Source organism: Dromiciops gliroides, chromosome 2, assembly GCF_019393635.1.
Source record: "Dromiciops gliroides isolate mDroGli1 chromosome 2, mDroGli1.pri, whole genome shotgun sequence".
NCBI classification, from domain to species: domain Eukaryota; kingdom Metazoa; phylum Chordata; class Mammalia; order Microbiotheria; family Microbiotheriidae; genus Dromiciops; species Dromiciops gliroides.
In genome coordinates, this window is record NC_057862.1 from 413,298,169 (window position 1) to 413,319,585 (window position 21,417).

The following is a 21,417-nucleotide window of genomic DNA, read 5'->3' on the forward strand; positions in this document are numbered from 1 at the left end:
TAAGTGCTAAATTATATACAATTAATAAACAGTCAAGGGCAGAATATAACCCCCAGATTGCTGTAAGTAAAACCATTAGCTGAAGCTGACCCTAGCACCTCAGGGGGCCTGCCTTCTCTCTCCCCTACCCTGCCAGGAGAAAGAGTGTTAATTTCCAGGACATATCCACAGACAATTCTTCTCTCTCCCCACTGCCCCCACCGAATACCAACAAGAGGGCCATTTAACCCCTAGGTTGGGAATGCCCATTTCTCTGAGTCCCAGGCTGAGATAGTGCTCCCTTGCTTATTTTCCACAGGCCAAGGATCACTTGTTGGATGCCAATAATTTTTGGTTACTGGTGACTGGAGTTTGATTTAAGGCAGTAACCTCCAGGGAAAAGGCTTAATGTCATAACCTTAGGCCATCGAGTCCCCTGTGCCAATGATTACTAATGTTTTTGTTTAAATCCTGTCAGAGGATGCCCAAATGAATGTCCATCAACCTCCAAATTCTGGCCTAAAGACTGAGTTGTTTGCAGAATGCACAGTATATAGTTTAATATACTCATTATAGGTGGGCCCCACTTTAAGAAAACCTAGTCTATGGAAATCTGAGCTTAGAGAACAAATGTGATTATTCACATGCTAAAAGGATTCACTGAAGGATTCCTTTAACTAACAGGAGCTCCCTTGGTGCATTTAAGTGTTTGATTGCGATCATTAACTACTTGACAGAGAGACAGGGGCAGTGGAATTTAAAAATAAAGTATTAGGAGCCACTGCCCAGTGAAGAGCAATTAGGACTGAAGATGAAGGCACTCTGAAATGATAGATCAATGGGAAAAATAGGAGTCATTTTGGAAAAAAAAAAGTTGATTTTCTCACGACCATTTTAAGAACCCCAGTTTTGCCCTAGCTGAGGAACACCTGTACTTAATACATGACACATGTTATGTGGGTCAAAGGCATTGCAAGACTCAGTCTTTAGTTGCCTTCCAAATCACGACTTAGGCTTTTAGGAAGATCAGTCCCAGATACTTAGAGAATATTCCCCCATCAATGGGGTTGCTTGAGGGAAAAGTCGAGGTGAGAGAATTCAAATTTATGAATTTGAATTCATTCAAATCTAATTAATTTGGATTCTTGGTACTTATACTAAAGTTTGTGCTGGTTGGAAGAGGTGTCACCTGACTGTATCTCCCAGAAATCATCATTCTTTTTTGTTTTGTTTTTGGCGGGGCAATGGGGGTTAAATGACTTGCCCAGGGTCACACAGCTGGTAAGTGTCAACTGTCTGAGGCTGGATTTGAACTCAGGTACTCCTGAATCCAGGGCTGGTGCTTTATCCACTGCGCCACCTAGCCTCCCCCAGAAATCATCGTTCTTAATGATCCTCCCACCTTGTATGACTTTCTCTACCTTTCCCCTTCCTCCTACCCCAGATGCAGCAGAGGCTGCTCATTCAGTTTGGAGAAGGGAGATTTAATGAGGGCCAGGGAGAAAGAGGAGAGTGGGTCATGATAGCTCTCTTCAAGTGTTTAAAGGGGATTAGACTTTGCTTAGCTCTAGATAGAACTAGGAACACCAAGTGAAAATTACAAAGAAGCAAATTTATGCTTGATGTCAGAAGAACTTCCTAATAATTAAAGTCATCCAAAAGTGGAATGGGCTTATTTGGGAGGTAGTGAGTTCTCTTTCATTGGAGGTCTTTTAGCAGAGCCTGGATGACCCTTGTTGAGTTTGCTGAAGTGAGCATTCTTGCTCAGGTGTGGGTTTGGACCAGATGGTTACTCAGATCCTTTCTAGATCTGAGATTTCCCTAGAGTCCCTCGTTCTGTCTTGTGGGCCAAGCAGAACCAACCTAACCCTTCACATACGTGACAAAGGCTATCATATCCCCATTAAGTCCTCTCTTTTCCAGACTAGTCCTCTCTTCTCCAGGCTAGTCCTCAATCCTTATATGGCATGATCTCAAGGCCCTTCCCTGTTCTGGTCACCTTTGTCCAAAAGCTTTCCATCTTATCAATGTCCTTTCTAAAATCTGGCATTAAGAATCAAACAAAACAGTCCAGAAGTGTTTGATCAGGGTAGACTGCAAAGAAAAATATTACCTTTCTGGATCTTTATGCTATTCCTTTCTAAACATGCATGGGTTTCACAACCCATTTAAATCAGCCCCTATTTTCTCCTCCTCCATTCTATTTTCTAGTAAAGAGGTGAACTTTCTCCTGTACAAGGTATCCTGGTCCCATCCCCTCCTATCTTTACCAGACTTTCCTCTCCATTCTTCCCCTCCCCCCCCACAACTAACCTTTAATCCCTGCCTATCCAGTGATTCTTTCCTTGATGTCTACAAAAAGCATTAAAGTCTCTGCTATCTTTTCACGAAATCCTCCCATCTCTCAAACTATCATCCTATATCTTTCCTTTCTTTCTCATCCAAAGTCCTAGGAAAAGCTTTCTATTTTTTTTTAACAGCACAATGGTATTCCATTACAGTCATATACCATAATTTGTTCAGCAATTCCCTAATTGATGGGCACTTCCTTAGCTTCCACTTCTTTGCCACCACAAAAGGGCTGCTATAAATATTTTTGTATCTATAAGTACATTCATTGCCTCCATTTCTATTCCTCTCAATCCTTTGCAATCTAGTTTCTGACATCATAATTTAATAAAAAATACTCTTTCCAAAGTCAACAGTGATCTCCTAATTATTGAATCTGATGGCTTTTTCTCTATTGACAACCTTCTTGACTTTTCTGTAGCATCTGAGGGGTGAAAGGCTGAAAAATGGGAATAATAAGTGTACTTATATATGTATGTTTGTATATATACATATACACATACACATACACAGATGTGTGTATACACACATACATATGCACACATATAAAACATATTCACCACTTCTTCCTCCCAGACACTCTTTCTTTTCTGGGTTTTCATGCTGCTGCTCTTAGGTGGTTCTCCTGGCCTTCTTTGCAACCGTTTCTGTAGCCCAAGGCTCTGTCCCAGGCCCTCTTCTCTTCTCTCTCTACAATTTCTATCTCTTTTTGTGAGCTCATAAGCTCATATGGGTTCAATTACTATCTCTATATTGATGACTCCCAGATCTGTATATTCAGTCCTAGTCTTTCTCCCGAGTGCTAGTCCATCATCTTCAGCTACCCACTGGAAATTTCCAACTGTATGTCCCACAAGCATTAAACTCAATACATCCAAACAATACAAACTCAATACGTCCATTATCTATTTGTCCAAACCAATTCATTTTTTTTTTTTTGGTGAGGCAATTGGGGTTAAGTGACTTTCCCAGGGTCACACAGCTAGTAAGTGTCAAGCGTCTGAGGCTGGATTTGAACTCGGGTCCTCCTGACTCCAGGGCCGGTGCTCTATCCACTACGCCACCTAGCTGCCCCCAATTCTTTTTTTCTTGACTTCAAGGAAAGAATTTCTGTTATGCTTTTAGTCACCCAGTTTTGTAACACCTGTGTCATCCTCAGCCCCTCACCCTTACTTTCCCCATATATCCAGTTATTTGGCAGATCTTTTCATTTCTACCCTACACGCATCTTTTTCATTTGTCTCCTTTTCTGTACTCACAGGGCCACGACCCTAGTCCTCCTCAACTCTGGCCTAGAACATTGTAAGAGCCCTAACTGATCTTCCAACCTTACATTTCTCCCCACTCTGATCTATCATCCATAAAGCTGCCATTCTATAGTACAGGTCTGACCATGTCCTCCCCCTATTCAGTTAACTCCAGTGGCTCCCTCTTGTCTCTAGAAACAAATGGGAGCCTTTCTGTTTGGCTGTTAAAACTCTTTACAAGCTGACCTCTTCCTAATTTACCAGTCTCCTCATCCTTTCCTTCTCATCACATATTCTCCAGTCCAGCCAATCTGTCCTTATTCTTTCTCATAAAGGATACTTTTTTCTTTGCTCTCTCCCCACTCTAGGAATGCACTCTCTCTTTACCGCTGTTCTTAGAATCCAGACTCAGCTCAAATGTCATCTTCTACATGCCATTGTCCTTAATCCCTGTATACACCCCCCCACCCACCCAACTAGTGCCCTCCTCCTATGAAGCAGCTAGGTGGCTCAGTGGATAGAATGCTGGGACTTGAATCAGGAAGACCTGAGTTCAAATGTGGCCTGGGTAATGCTGGGCAAGTCCCTTAACCTCTCTGTTTGCCTCAGTTTTCTCAGTTGTAAAATGGGGATAAATAATAGCACCTAGGAGAATCAAATGAGATAATATTTGTAGAAAAAATGCTTAGCTGACACATAGTAGGCACTACATAAATGTTTATTCCCTTCCCATTCCCCAGATACCTTGTATCTATGTTATGTTGTTCATTCTTATATTTGGACATATTGTCTCCTATGATTATATTTTAAGCTCCTTAAGGCCGATTCCTGTCACATGGTAGGTGCTTAATAAATGCATGGTGATTGATTGCTCGAATGCAGCCTAAGATTCATTAGCTTTTGGGGCAGTTGAATCACGCTATTGATTCCTATTGAGCTTTCAGTCCACTAAAGCTCTCTGATATTTTTCAGACAAACTGTAATTGTAATAATCCGGGCTTGGAAGGATGAGAGCCTCATCAGGCTGTACAAGGAGAATATATATTCCTTCCTCTTTCATGGAAGGCACACCCCCTCCCCCAATACTTTGATGCCTTGGTGTGTCTGGGTCATCTCCTCATTCCTAGATGTTCCCTCCAAAAGTGCAGATCACTTCAGACCCACAGCTTCCCATCCTGTTCAGTTTGGATCTATGCCTTACTGTAAATCTAGAGAATCTATATAACCCCAAAGATTCTCCAGGTCTTTTAATAGTTAATCCATTACGTTAAAACACTCAGGATGCCTGTCTGTTACCCTTTGCTCTTTCTATGTACCAGGCTCAGTCAGACACCCCAGACATCCTCTGCAGAAAAGAAGACTTCCCTATCATGGAAAGGGATAGAGACACCACTGAATGGCCACCTTTTTGTATAGGAGGCTCTTCCTGGGTCCTCCAGCTCCTGGGGCTCCCCACCCCCACCCCAAGCTACCTTGGATGTGCTTCACTTGTGTTTTGCCTATACCTCTGTATACATGTTGACTCCCACAACAGAATGGAGGCTACTTGAAGGAAGAGACTATTTTGTCTATATATCCTTAGTGCTTAGTCTAGTGATTGGCATATGCCGGGGGCTTAATAAATGCTTGTGATTCATTGGGCAGGTATAGGTGAATAAAATAATCTTTGAACATTTTCTTAGAAGTGAAGGTAGAGGGCAGCTAGGTGGCGCAGTGGATAAAGCACTGGCCCTGGATTCAGGAGTACCTGAGTTCAAATCTGAACTCAGATGCTTGACACTTACTAGCTTTGTGACCCTGGGCAAGTCACTTAACCCTCATTGCCCCACCAAAAAAAAAAAAAAAAAGAAAGAAAGAAAAAAAAGAAGAAGTGAAGGTAGAAGAATGCTTCCCACATCCTTCCAGGAATCTTGGCTCAAGGTCACACAAGTGGTAAGCACTGGACCTAGTGTTAGAGGATCTGGTCTTAACTATAATATCCCTGAAGTCAGGGGCTTTTTGGTTTCATTTTTATATCCCTAATATCTAGCACAGTGCCTTGCAACGTAGGAGGTGTCAAGAAACTGAGGGTCAGGGAGGACTTACCCAAGGTCATACAACTAGTAAGCTCTAAATCTGGTGTTAGAGGACCCAGTAGACTTTAAGATCTTTGTGGTCAGGGGATTTTTCATTTGTGGTTTTGTAGCCCTAGCCCCTACCGCAGAGGGGCTAAGGGGTAGCTAGCTCATCTTCCTGAGTCCAAATCTGGCCTCAGACACTTCCTAACTGTGTGACCCTGGACAAGTCACTTAACCCTGTTTGCCCCAGTTTCCTCATCTGTCAAATGAGCTGGAGAAGGAAATGTCAAACCACTCCAGTATCTTTGCCAAGAAAATCCCAAATGGAGTCACAAAGAGTCAGACATGACTGAAAAATGACTGAACAACAACCAAACTGAGAGGCTAGAAAAATGAAATCATCGGCCTTCTTATGTCATCCTTGTTAGGTTACTTCTTTTGACTACAGGAGTTGCCGAGGAGGTGTCTTGAGGAGGCTTCATCTGCTCTTTCAGGCCCCAGCTCAACATGACTTGTTGTTCCGGGGGAGTCAGAAACCCAGCGAGTGCCGGTCTCCATGCCTGTCTGCACTGCCCTTTTGCTGGAGGGCTAATCCTAGGTGCTGCTGGCTCTTCCCTCTAGGGAGTCCGAGGTGGTGAGGGAAAACTGGGGGGATAATCTAAGCTCAAATGGAAAGAACAGTCTTTCCTTTTTAAAGGCAAAATACAACTGTGGCTTAACTCCAGGTGAGGCCTGGACTGACCTATTCAGCTGTAGCCCATCCACAGGAGCCTTTGCGTTTGTGATACACCGCGCAGGAGGGGACATTTCTAATCAGGCTCTGGGCACATGACCAGGCATCTGGGACTGTGTGTGATAATGCACTCATGGGTACTCCAGTGGCCTTTGAGAGTGAATGAGTCTCCATAGGCACCTAACTCACTAGCATGAAGGGGCTTAGGCTCTGGGGAGAGCTGAAATGATGCACTTGAAATCAAGTCCTCCTAGTTTGCCACTCATCACCAGGAACTCCTGTTTGTTTCCATGTCTGTGAAATGGGGATGGCCGAGCCTAGAGGAACATGGTGAGGGTTTGTAAATGCCCCTTAGTTTTCATTCACAAAATATATATAATTATCAATAGGGTTCATTATCACTGTCACCTAAAGTTGTTTTTGTTTGTTTTTTACCCCCAGATAACTAAGGGCTAAGTCCACATTGGTATAATTTCTTAAAAGTCTTATTGTAAGACATTTTGTGAAGAGATAGGTGGTTCCCTGTGATCCTCGGAGAGGCTCTGCAGAGATGGTAGAAACCATTCAAAGCCTGGAATCCAAGGTCCCAACAGAATTTCTGACACTTTGTACTTGTGTGACTTTGGTGAGTCATTTAATTTCTCAGTTGCCTTCTCTGGGCAGTGCGTGGGTTGGACTAAATGACCTCTATGCTTCCCTCTTTCTCTAAATGTATGATAATATGATCCTTACCAAAAAAACACTGGTACCCATAGAATGCCAACTTCCTGAGAGCAATGACTATCCACTGCCATCTTTGTATGTACAATGCCTGGCACAAACTAGGTACTTAAGAAATTCTCAGGGTGACTTTGGGTCAGGACCCAGGCATTCTCATCCTAGCTCTGCCACAGACTTACTGAGTGACTCTAGATCCTAGGTCTAGAGCCCGAAAGAACCTTAGAGATCATCTAATCCAACCTCCTCTTACTTTACAGATAAGGAAACTGAGGCCCCTGGAGTGTGGTTTGTACAGAGTCACTTAATAGATGTTGTTGTTCAGTTGTCTTAATCTGGTCCAACTCTTTGTGACCCCATTTGTGGTTTTCTTGACAAAGAGACTTTAGTGGTTTGCCAGTTCCTTCTCAGGTTCATCTTAAAAACAAGGAAACTGAGGCAAACATGGTTAAGTGACTTGCCCAGGGACACACAGCTAGGCAGCGTCTGAGGGCAGATTTGAACTCAGATACTCCTGACTCCAAGGCCAGTGCTCTAGCCACTGCACCACTTAGCTGACCCACTTCATAAATAGCAAGTATCCAGCAGAGAATTTGAACTCAGTTCCTCAGTCTCTGGAACAAGTATGGTCTTCCCTGAATTTGGATGCCTCCTCTTCCTCTCTCCAGGCTTCAGTTTCCCCATCTGTATTGTTGAGAGTGTCAGACTATATGTTTCCCAAAGACATTTCCGGCTCTGCTGCTATATGATGTTATTTCTCCTTTCAATCCAGGCTACAACTTCCCTTCTTTATTTTAGCAGTCATCTATAAAAAAAAATACCTGAACACAGATCATAATTTGCTGGTCTTCACCAACATAAATATTTACTTTCTGGAAGCACTATTGCACAGAATGCCTAACCTGCAGTCTAAGCAACCGTGGGGATATTTGAGGTCAGAAGGCTGACCTTTGGGGAACTGGCTGTAATAAACCTCTCTTTGGTTCTTCATAATTGGTGTCTGTAGTGAGAGTCAGAAGGATGACAAAATGGTCACCAAGACAAAGTCTTTTTGTTGCCACTTGTATTTATTTCTGAGGTATGCACCATCTCATCCTTTCTCTTTAGGTGTACCCAGCTAACTCTAAACTGTGCAATATGGTTATGAACCAATTGGGGCAGTGGATAAATCACCCAGCCTGGAGTCAGGAAGACCTGAGTTCACATCTGGCTTCAGACTTCCCAACTGTGTGACCTTGGGAAAATCTCTTTAACTCTGTTTGCCTCAGTTTCCTGATCTATAAAATGAGCTGGAGAAGGAAATGGCAAAGCGCTCTGGTATCTTTGACAAGAAAACCTCAAATGGGTTCAGGAAGAGTCAGACATGACTTAAACGACTGAATAACAACAAATTATTGAATACATGCTGTGTGCCTAGCCCTGTGCTAGGTTTGGTAGGCAGGATGCCTGTCCTGAAGCAGCTTAGAGTAAAGATTTTCAGGGCTTTGGAAGGATCCCTGAATCTATCACCAGACATTGTGTTCAAGTTCTGCCTCTGTTCTTTGGATGTTTTTTGTGTATACTCATGTGATTACATGTTATCTCTCCTATTTAAAAAAATGTAAGCACCATGAGGGCAGGGATTATTTTGCTTTTGCATTTATTTCCCTGGCACTTAGCATATGCCTAAAATACAGTGGACATTCAATAAGTGCTTATTAATTGATTTCTTGATTAATCCTCTACCTTTTACTTGTGTGACCTTGGGTAAATTACTTTATGGAGTTTGGACTAGCTGACCTCCAAGGCCTCTTCCAGCTCTAACCCTTTGACCCTAACTATGGTCATCTAACAAGTCTGCTTTCTTTCTTTGACTTGTCTTTTACAAGACCTGTTAAGAGAAGGGAAGAACATTAGGACACGTGGTTTTGAAAATAATTGTAGAAACAATACAAACCAATCAAAAGACTGAGGGTTATTTCCATGTCACCAACGACAAAGCAGGCCAGTTTCTAAGCTAGAGTAGTTGGCCCACTTTTGTACATTCATTTCCAATATAACAGAATTCTGTTATAACCAAGGGACCACAGAATCATTGATCCAGAGCTAGCTAGAAGGGATCCTGAAGTCCATCCACCTAATCCAACCCCCTTATTTTAGAGATGAGGAAACTGAGGTCAAGAGAGATCAAATAATTTTCCCAAGGTTACATAGGTAGTAAGCATCAGAGGTAGGATTCCAACCTTGGTCCTTTGACTCCAGTCACTATTCTTTTTCCATATATCATAACAACCTTCTTGGTTGATTTTAATGGGCTCTGACCAGCTGGAGTCCTTACACTCATTCCAAGCTAGTTGCTCTATCTTCTTCACACAGGATGTCATCCAGGGGAGACCATAACTCTCCTCTTAGGAGCTCTAGTATGTATCTACCAAATCTCTTATATGACATTTTATATAAAATCCACCAATGAGACCCAAGCCTTGGTCCATGGCTCCTCCCATCCACCTTTGGGCTTCCCATTCAGGAAGAGATGCCTTCAGTCAAGACTTCATTTTTGGTGACTTAGTATTTTAGAACTGCCTACAAGACAGCTTATTTTCATCTTACAAATTTAATATTACTAGTTTTTATAACCCAAACGACATTCATTTTTAACAAATAAACGAATACTAACTGCCAACTTCCTTGGTGGGACAGATGTGAATCAGCTTTAGCAAGTGCATAGATGACATATCAAAGAGTACATTGAGTAATTCTTCCCGCACTTAAAGCTTTTTCCAGATCATAGACAGATACAGGGGAGCTGTCTAAAATAGGAGTCCTTGCCACAAGTTTATTCTTGGGAGTTAAGGAATTTGCATGTTGTAGCCAGGTGAGTATTTGTATAAGACTGCTGTGAAGTTGGGAACTAGGAGAAAGTCATCTTCTATCATAAGGCTAATTGTAATGGGAACATGCAGGGAAGATGCTCTGGGTTGATCTATTATTTGCTATCGATGTGGCTATGTTTTAATTTTTTTCTATACAAATAATTTAGTTGTAAGGACGCAGACTGATTTTTTTTTTGGCAAAACAGTTCTAGTTAGCTAATTTATTTTTCAACTTTAAAACATCAGCATTTTATAGATCTGAATTTCACAATGTGAGGATGATTGCTACGTACAATTTGCAAAATTGTGATTAACCAGCCCCTGCTTTGAGTCAGTTCTCCCTAATTCACAAAGGCTTCCAAGAATAGTCTGCACAAAATTCAGTTTGCAAATTGCAGGGCAGATTTTTAGAGGGCAGTTTAAAGAATGAAGTCCTAAGGGTTTTATCTATATTTATATCTCTTGTTAAGCCAAACCCTTATGTAAATGTTACAATCTGTAAATAACAAGCAAGAGCTGCTTTCTTAAAGGGAAGATTGCATCTCCATTTTTGAGATGTAGCAAAATTATTAAATGACAGAATTGACTGAGAGGCAAGTATATTTGGAACCCACTAATAAACATTAATCTATATCATCAGCTGTATTTGTGTGGGTATTTAAAGGTTTCAAAGTGTGGAGACCTTTCAGTTTACAGCTACATTTCTCTCAAATTGAAAAACACTGCCCTTAGTGATGGCTTGGAAAAAAAATGGGGATGACTGTTGTATACTTTTACTTTTTATAGCCATTAATGTTGCAGTAAATCTTGTATTATTGTATACAGTCTAGATTATTTTTCATTCTTTTGCCTTTGGACAGGAAAGAAATTACTGGCTCCCATCAGTGTTATTGGCAATCCCCATATTTTGACATCTGTTCCTTTCTAAACATTTTACCAACCTTGATGAAATGTAGTTTAGTGTTAGAAAGTGACTTGAAGAAAAAATTGGAGGATAAAAAAATAACATTGATTAAATACTAGAAGTAATTTACCAATGACTATCAATATTTTGAAGGCCACTGCAATTTATTTTTTCCTTAAATCTAGATAACTTATAGAAATTTTAATCATGTTTAATCTTTGAATTAAACTGAATTGGTGGCTTCTCATTTTTAAATAGAAGTATAGTGGACTCATTCTAGTCAATTTTAATCAAACTCTTTGGGCTCTATTCATAAGGAATGTTTTCGATCCTTCTCAGAGAAACCATGTAATATACTTTCTCCTAGCAAATTATACTTTCTCAATTCATTAAATCTTTTTATTCCACTCCCTTCCTAGAAGAGCACATGACTTCTTACAGGGTCAGGAGATGCTAGAAGAATTGGGGGTGGGGTGGCGAGGGCCCAGACCTGACTGTGGGGAACAAAAACAAGACTAGGCAAAATTTGCACCTTGGCAGAATAGCTTTTTCTGGCAGTGTCTACGTGCTTCAAGGATAAACTGGAATTTATGTGGATTATTCAAGCTAAGGGAAGAAAATATGGCTTTGAAGTTATTCAGATGAATTTGAGGCATTGAACCCCATATCTACACTTAGCCAGTGGCAGAATCAGGGCACTTAATGTTTATTTCCTTGAAGGAATGGTGGATGCCATTTACCATGATTAAAGGAAGCTACAAATATATACCAACAGTAGCCACAGTCTGTTTCCCAAGCCTCCAACAACCATCTTGCCAATGTATGTGAGTGGTCCTAGGGTCTATAAGCTGTATGATAATTTGCTATCCTTCAACTGTGAAGAACAAGTTTATTTTTTTGCGGGGCAATGGGGGTTAAGTGACTTGCCCAGGGTCACACAGCTAGTAAGTGTCAAGTGTCTCAGGCCAGATTTGAACTCAGGTTCTCCTGAATCCAGGGCCGGTGCTTTATCCACTGTGCCACCTAGCTGCTCTGAAGACTAAGTTCTAACAAGAATTCAAACTGGAAGGGACCTTAGACACCAATCAGCTAACCTCATTTTGCAGATGTGGAAAACAAGGCTCAAAGCAGAGAAGTGACCTTCACAAGAACACACAACTCAATAGTGTTAGAGAAGGAACTTGAACCTGACTTTCCTATCACACTCATATTACCATATCGTATGCCCTACTTTCTGTTCCGCCTTTGGCTTTCCTTCACATCTCTCTGAATTGGCTATTTCATTGAAATATCACAGGCAAATAGAACAGGAGACAGAGGGACTCGTATCTGGAGGCGCCCCCTTTCTGTAGGGGGGGGGATGGATATTTATTCCAAGGAAAAGCAGCTTCTGCAATGAGCCACTTGTTAGATTCCATCGGAGTATGGGATCGACGGTTATGGTTCCATATCTAGTTTTCCACGAGTTCTTACTGAGATCTATTAATGGCATGTACAGTGTATATAGGATGCTGAGATTTTATGGTAGTTATGGGGATTTTGAGAGGCAGTCCTGGCCCAATGCAGAGGTATCAAACTCCCACCCGAGGCCTGTAAAGCTCTCCAGTGAACTTCATTAAAATGTAATTGGGAGGGGCAGCTAAGTGGCACAGTGGATAAAGCACTGGCCCTGGATTCAGGAGTACCCTGAATTCAAATCCAGCCTTAGACACTTGACACTTACTACCTGTGTGACCCTGGGCAAGTCACTTAACTCCCATTGCCCTGCAAAAAAAAAATGTAATTGGGAAATGTTTAACAAAATACATTTTAAAAATGAAATATAGATAATGTTAATTTGTGGTTTCCTAGGTCACTATTTTCAGGCATGAATCTATTTCTCAGGCCAGGAGGGCAAAGGAAGGCCTAGGTGTAAGTCCTTCATCTGATGCATTGGCTGTGTGACCTTGAGCAAGTGACTTAACCTCTTAGTGTCCCAGGAAGTTTTCTGAGTTGCAGAGCAGGTTCACACCTATGTTGATAGAGATAATTTTCTCACTGAGCGTTCCCTACTCCAACAAAAGCACATGCCTAGAATAAAAAAAAAAATAAGAAACTTATTTGTTGAACCAGACAAGGATATGTTAAACCAAAAATCCACATGGTCCTTAGGAAAGAAATCTACATGTGTACATGTAGTTACACATAAATATGTGTTATAAGTATATACAGATGTACTGATAACTGTATTGATAATGGCCCTAAGAAGTTTCCTACACATTGTTGATTTGAACAACTTCTGGTGAGGCAATTGGGCTTAAGTGACTTGCCTAGGGTCACACAGCTAGTAAGTGTTAAGTGTCTGAGGGCGGATTTGAACTCAGGTCCTCCTGGATCTAGGGACAGTGCTCTATCCACTGTACCACCTAGCTGCCCCAGAAGCACTTCTTAAGGGCAGAAGAAAGTAAAGTGATTCTTCCAAGGTCATACAATGAGTTGGTGGAAATGCTGGACTTTTTATTAACCCAGGATACCATTGCCAAATCTACATTAATCACTATGAAAATAAGAATTCTGCTTTCCATGACTAAAGTACAAACATTGGCTATTGGCTACAGAGGAGAACAATTAGCAAACTAATGAATTAGGGTTCTTTTTATGCTTGTCAAAGGGAATCATGTATTTGTTCTAAATAAGATGTTTTGTACCCCCCACACACACACACAACTTGAGTAAGGCCATAACTGGCTATGAGTAAATGAAAATCTGTTTGAATTTCCACAGGTGTGTTTGAATTAGATGCCATATTTCACAAGGACACATTGATGTTATGACACATTCAAAGGAGTGTGTCTTTAAAATAAGCAATCTGGCTATAAAGGTGTGAACAGAACCTGGATTCATGAATTGGTTTTGCTACTATGGATATTAGCCTCTATTTGGTCTTTAGTTGTGATTTAAAAATTTTACACACAGAAAGTGTTATTGTTGGGGATAAATTCAGGAGGCAGGAGTTTATGACTTCTATTAGAAAATAGAAATTTAGTTATCTTATTGTTGGTTTTGTTTAGGTCAGATCTGTTAAAGGATTTTCAAACTCAGAGATTGTGATTTTTGTTGTTGTTTCCTAGTGTTCTGACTTCACATACTCTGGTACTTTATGGGGATATTATATGTATATCAATGATATCTGACTGACTGAATGGAAACTTGTCTGACTAGAACTGACTTGTCCAAACTCAGTTGTTTTCATGCTGCTAGGTGTACTGGGATCATCTCAACCACAGAATGGGTGTGATGGATCGGATAAATAAAAGAGACACAGGAAAAGAAAGAGATTTCTTTGTAATTGGAGGGGAAAAAAACATCCAGTGAGTAGTAGGGTTCTACCCTGTCATAAGGAATGATATGCTTACCTAATTATTAAGCATTTCTTTAGTGCCTAACTTCTACTTGGAAGACTCTCCCTCCTCCTATACAATTCCTCCCTATCATTCAATGCCCATATTAAGCCTACTTCCTCTATAGAACCTTCCTAGATCACCCTAGTTCACGTACATATAAATATATTGTCTCTTAGTTGTTTGGGTTATGTTAGCTTCATCTCTTCTCTGAGATTGTGTCATCCTATGGGGCAGAGACTATATTAATCTATGCCAATGACCATCTTTGTAATTGTTTCTAATCCAAAATACCTCTCCTGGACACCATTCCTATTTATATGTGGTTTCCATCTATTAGAATGTAAGTTCCTTGAGGACAGGAACGATTTTTGAATTTGTATTTGTATGCCCAGTGCTTAGTAAAGTGATTGGTATATATTAAACATTTAATAAATGCTCATTTATTCATTCATTCACTCATTCATTGATTCTCTTGGTTCATGTATAGCACCTGGCTGATTTCTGAGTACATATTAAACACTGATGTTTTATCAAATTGAATGTCTCTTTTTCTGAAATCACTTTGTTGCTATTTATCCTAAATTGTTTGGGGAAGAATCACTTTGAACTGCTGCAGTCTAGATGCATACTTTTGAATTATTAGGACTTGAAGTGGTCCTGAACCAAGAGGGGACTGCTCTGCTAACCTTTTCCTCCTCCTCTCAACCCTTTAATTCTTAGTTCACTCACACATGGTGTCCTCTCTGTAGAGGCTCACCTGTTTAAATGCCTGCAGTTACTAGTCAAGAAAAGAGATAAATACCTAACAGCTGTATTGGTCCACTCTGGGATTATTGCCTTATGGACACAGTTTTCTGGTAAATTTCCCATCATCCCTTCCCTATCTCATGTGGCTCACACCTGGGACACTTTATGGGAAGAGGCACTGAATACCTAATGGGAGGATTTGTTGGGGTTCAAAGCCATGCTAACATCTTGGTTTTGTCTTATGAAGGACCTTATATTGGAAGAAGACCGTGGCCAGGGCTTTTTCTTCTTGTAAATTGGCTTTGATATGTTTTATGCCCCTTTCTGCTTCTTCTTTGAATATGCAGAACAAGAAAGGAAAAGAAAAACTATGGCATGATGGGGCAGGGGTGGGGGTGGACTGGAGGTGTGAGCCTATTCTGATTTCGACTTTGATTTTAAATACTCTCTCCCTCCCACTCACTATTTGTATTCTTTCCCTATACTATTGCTCTGTACATCTGGAATGTCATAGACACTGTAAAGGGAACCCAGGTACAGCTTCACCTGTAGCTGAACAACTTGACAAAAATGTATTTTCAAATGTTTTTCTTTTTCCCCATTCAAACCTGGTGTTCCTTTAGAAAAAGGCTGGACATTACAAATGTGCCTTGTTCATCCATAGCATAAACTCCTCTTTTTATCCTTTTCCTTACACACACCATAACACACACACACACACACACACACACACACACACACACACACACACACACACACACCCTCTCCGTCTCTTCTAGGCACTTAACTCCAGACCAGCAGCACCCTTGCTATTCTAGTCCTGGATCATTCTTGAGTAGCTAATTTGCCCACAATCAATAATTTTATTCTTTTAAAGAAATTACTGAATATTTCTAAGTGTATGCATGGGGAGGGGAGAAAGCACAGTTTGCATCATTTTAGATTTAAGGTTGTGGCACTGTATTTAGAAATGATGAATAATTAATTCCTATTGAAAAAAATAAACACATGCAGTCAGAAAATGATTGAATTGGGGGGGGTGTTGCTACTTAGTGATTAAAGCTTGGAATGGACAGTAGTCGGGAGAAAAGCAGCAGCATTAAGGTGAGTTAGAAATAAGACAGGATTTAGAATCATCAGACATTCCAAGACCACCTCTGACACTTTCTAGCCACAGGGTCATGGAGAAGTCATTTACCTTCTTTGAGCCTCAGTTTCCTTATCTGTAAAATGGATGGCAATATCTCAACTACGTCGTCTGCAGTGCTGTGGTGAAGCTCAAATGAGATAATGCATCTAAAGTACTTTGTAAACCTTAAAGCTCAAATAAATGTCAGCTCTTATTATTAGCACCTTCCTGTGGGGCTAGTGAAGGCTCTCCTTGGCATCTTCTTTTCTCTCCTCTTCATGCCTTTCTTCTTTATGTTGACAGCCAGTACTCCAAAAGCCTGTAACCTAAGGACATTAGCTCAGTTTGCAGTGTACCCCAATCAGTGCACAAAGAAAGCAAAGTTCCCTATTTTGGACCTATTTCTCAATCTTCATATCAAAGTGCACCTATTGCCTCCCATTCTACAAGGACCCTGTGTTCATCAATCTGTTAATCTAATTCATGCTAAGATGTAAAATAGTGGATAACATCTTAAGATGGTACTATTCCAGGGTTGATGGGGGGAGGGGGTGCTGTCGATTTTGCTAGGAGATAGACTCCTAACCCAGAAGAAGAAACTACTCAATCATAGAACTCCAGAGCTCCAAGGACACTTTGAGGTCATTTCAGCCAACTTTCTATGCCATGCGAGAATGTCCTAAGACATCCTTGACAGGGTGTCTTGTCTTGAACTCTTTTGTGGTAAAGAGTCCATCATGTCTCAAGGCAATCCATTCCCTTTTCTAGTTCTAAGGATCAGAGAGTTCTTCCTTATATTTATTGAGCCAAAATCTATCTTTTTTTGTAGCTTCCATTCGTTGGTTTTTGTTTTCTGGGGGTGCAGAAAATAATCTGTTTTCCATGTGACAGAAATCAGTGGATAATGTTGTATTTCCAACAGTGTGTTAGGTTAAATATTCTTTGGGTAGAAATGTTTGACCCAGCCCCTCTCTAATCACAAAATACTGGGGTCTGCCTGATGATCCTGGAGCACAGTAACTATAACATAGGTGATTTGGGGTATAGAGAGATTTAATCCAGTGCATATTCCTGCTTCCAAGGTTTACTTTTCTCTAACAATGAGAGAGTGGGTATAAGAGAGGGTTTTCTTTGAACATGTGTAAGTATTTAATACATTTTATCAAATTGAAGTGAAAGATCCAACAATAATTATAAATATTATATTTTCAGACTAGTCTGGGTATAAAGTTTTTCTGTCTCTGTCTCTTTTACACACACACACACACACACACACACACACACACAAATGGCCCATCTAAGCTTAAGTACTGTGGACTTACCATGAGATTTTGGGCAAAACCAAAATCTGTCTCTGACCTCAGTTTCTTTACCTGTAAAATGTGGATGTTAGACTAGATTGTCTCTGGGCTCCCCTCTCACTCTGGCTGACTTCTGGTTCCATGATGTGTGCGGTATGACTCTATTCACATGCCTGTGGGCCATAGTACATACCTTCTGTTTTTCTTACTAAATCACAAACAGAAATTGAACTCGAGGTCACACATGAAGTCATGAGTGTAAGTTTATTTTTTTCATGTGGAGTGTTCCTTATTTACAGTCAAAATCCCCTAAAGATTAAGCTTTAAAAAGATTTACTAGTGCTGGGGTCAGATGCTAACCTTTTGCCATGCCCGAGGCAAGGGTTCAGAGTTCAAAAATGGTAAGGGGGCTTTGGAAGGAGACGTTGAGGAGGTCCTTGTCCCCTTTTTGGGGGGGAATAGATGCACAGACAGACATCCTCTGCTTTTGATTCCATAATGCCATTGTAAAAGGGCATATTAAGGGCATGGGAGATGCTCAGGGGTGGCAAGGGTGAGACCTTGGTTGTATGATTGATGTGTATATCATGCAGACTAACTTGGGGAAGGGAGTGAAAGGATGGCTATCCAGAATTCAGAAATGAGATTCAAAGCAAAATCTCCTATTCAGTCCCTGGTTAAAAAAAAAAAAATCTTTTCTTCCTTTTGGCCTATGGGATACAAAGTCTGTGGGAGAAAATCTGCTCTACTCACCCGGACTTTTCTAGGAAAATCTCTGGTTCAGTCTGTGAAGTCATTTTAAACCTCTCTCTTTATGGGAAAGAAAAATGGTTGTTCCCTGAACTACTGGCCATCCAGGCAGATAAGAGTTGTGCTGAGATTTAAAAAAAAAATTTTTTTTGGAAGGGGAGGTGGGGTATGTGCAATTCAATTTCCTGTTCATTCCCATCCTTTTGTTTATTGATTTATTTTTAAAAGGATCCATTCTCGTCAAAATGTATGTAAGAGAAGCCCACTTCCTCTCTGCCTGTGTATTTAAAAATCATGCTCAAGTCTGGAGGATTTATGAAGAAGGAGGCCCAATTATTAGAGTGGGGCTGTTGGAACTCTGTGGGATCCCTCTGAAACTTTTCTGATGATACTGTCCTCAGTTGTGCCACCACTTCATTCACAAACAAAGCGGACTGACCGAGGGCTACTGGGCCTCCATTCCCCCACATCCTTTTCAAATCCAGCCTCTCTGCCACGATCAACTATTTTATGAGGAAAGTGGGGTGTTTCCTAGGCCTGCATTTCATTTTCACTTATAATTATCTCCACATAAGTCTTCAATTTTGGATTTTGAATTGGATACACATGAACACTGCCGTGCATGTAAAAAGATCAGTGACAAAAATCACAGGATATTTGCATACCGTAATTACTCCCTAAGTTGGGCCCAGCAAGCCTTTGTTTGGAAGGCCTGGGGAACCAGTATAAAGTGGTCAGTTGTCCTTAGCCATGTAGCAGGGTGGGCATTAGGAGCCGGGTTGGATTCGAGTTTCTTTGCCTTCACAGATAAATTCTTTTAAGCTAAGAAGTATGTCTTTAACCTTTAGGCTTGGGTTTATCACTGAGAGACAAGATTTTTGTTGTTGTTGTTTTTTGTTGTTTATTTGTTTTTAACCCAAGGCAGGTAATTGGTCTTGGATTCTTCATGTCATGGACACAATGGGAAGAATCAGGAGCCACAGTGCCTTTTAAGAGGATGGGGGAAATTGTTTCTATGCCAGGGGTGCCCTTATGGATTTCATAGTGCCTGTGGCTCCCCTAGCATGTTAAGTAGCTGTGAGCTCCATTATAATCCATCTGTAGGACTTTATTGAACGTCTGCTCGGTACCCAGTCCTGTAGAACACCAAGTGGCCATAGACAGAAAGACCTCTCCATCCAACTCCAGTCATTCCAAATGGTTCCGCAGATCAGAGGAGACAGATGTGCCCACTTTATTGGGGCTGGGCAGCATGGCAAAGCCAGAGAGTTCCTCAGTTCTCTTAGCATTGAGTGGCCAGGGCAGAGATACTTTCATTGAAGAAAGAAACCCTCATTGGTAGAGCAAGCTCATGACTTAGAACTGCCCCAGGGTAGCTTTAACTTATGCACTGAGCTGGTGCTCCTATCATAGGCAGCATACCATAGAAACCACAGCCTCCAACTATGATACCAAATGAACTCATATGCTATTAGAAAGGTTTCTTGTGTAATCCATTCGCGGGGCTTTATTCCGCCCTTGATCTGCACATGGAACTCGATGGGAGTTCTCTGCAATGGCTAGAGGGTAGGACATGGTTCTTAATAATCACTTGTTCAATAAACAGTGATGTATTATTCTGGCTGTCCACGTATCCCTAACTAACCGCTCAAGTTCAGTTGGAATCGTTTTGTAATGCAAATAGTTATTTGTACCACATGTGAGCTAGAGAAATAAGGGATCATGGGTCTAGAGTTAGAAGGGATCTTAGGAGCTATTCAGCACAACCCTCTTGTTCATCTTGACTTACCCCTTCATGCTTACACATGGGGGAAACTGAGGCCCAGAGAAGGAAACAACTCACCCAAGGTCACAGAACTAAAAAAAAAATGGTCAGTACCAAGTCTAGAGCCCAGGTCTGTGAATTCCTAATCTGGTGTTTTGTTGTTATTGTTGTTTCCATAATGTCACAGCTGTCTCTCATTTCCTTCTCTAAGATATAGGGTTTTAAGCTGGAGAGAGAATTAGATACCATCTTGTCTACCTCCCTCATTGTATAGATGAGGAAACTGAGGCTACGGGGGCCCATTTCAGAGCCTGAAGTAAATAGAGCTGGGATTTAACCCTTGGTCTCTTTGCTCTAAACTAAGCACGCTGTCATCTCTATCACACTTTGATTCTGGCCTCAAAAAGCTGCCCCCCCCCCCCCGCAATGTCTAGCTACAGAATACAGACCACTCCACCCAGCTCTAACGGGACCCCAAAACAAAGACTTTGCTAGGCTTGGGACTTAGGATTGCTTTGATATCAGGGACCAGCAGATGTGTTTAGCTTTCTTAACATTTGGATTCTCCTCTGTCACCTCCTCTTTCTTCCTCCATGTCATGGAATCTCAGAATATGAATGATGAAAGACATAGGAATGTGGTCCGGGGTCTGATGTGGTTAGGTCAGGAGATATCTTTTAGATATTATGCATAATGGATTTTATTTAAGGTTTAATTTTAAAATGCCTGTTCGTGGAGAAAGCCAGTATTTATGAAAGAGCACCTCAGATGTCAAAGGGGTGAGAACGGAGAGTCTCTCAGCCATCTAACCAGATAGACACCTGTACTTAGCAATATCTGAGCCCATGTGCTGCATGACTTCAGAAGGCCAGAACAGAGTCTTTATTGAGCAAGGTCCGAAAGGATTGAAACAATCAGCTTATAGGGAATATTTTTACTTCGGAGGAATGTGGTTTTGCTCGCTGAAAACATATCCTTTGCATAGAGTACAAGCATAATCCTATGCCAACTTTGCCCTTAGAGTAAAAATATGCTTAATAGGAATTTCAGGGGTGGGTTGGAGTTGGGGGGGGGAGGGAAAGAATCTATTTCAAGCCCATCCAATGGAGTATCTACTTATAGATGGAACTGTAAGTGAATAATGTTAATGGAGTTCTGTTTTGTAAAGTGCATGGGACAACTAATATAATCAAGCTCCCATAAAAGTGGTGATTAAATTACATTTAAGAGAAGACCTAATTTATGACCTTTAAAGAGTAGTTTTCAGAGCTGTCTCCTTGATGGGTATTGTAAAGTCCAGGTTTTGTTCAATGAGAAGTTTTATCAGGCTCATCTCCCTGGTTGCATTACTGTACCTCCATTTGGGCTACTATATGTTTTTAGGGTCATGTCCATATTTCTATTAAAACACATATTTTCCTGGAGATTTATTATGCCAGTGGAAAATTTTGCTCTGGGGTGTAACTTAGCTCACCAGATCTGCACTGGGGAGAGATACTTTCTC

General features: G+C 41.0%; 1 protein-coding gene across 13 annotated transcripts in view; it reads left to right on the forward strand.

Moving 5' to 3' along the window:
• ZNF536 (zinc finger protein 536) overlaps positions 1-21,417 on the forward strand; it is a 619,087-nt gene that overhangs the window by 112,682 nt on the left and 484,988 nt on the right. The window contains exon 1 of one of the 13 annotated variants that reach the window (XM_043986063.1): positions 6,931-6,990. The exons of the other annotated variants lie outside the window; for them this stretch is intronic. The gene's annotated coding sequence lies outside the window, so the exon portion shown is untranslated. Of the gene's footprint in view, positions 1-6,930; positions 6,991-21,417 lie in introns of those variants that run through there. 13 annotated transcript variants of the gene reach the window in all.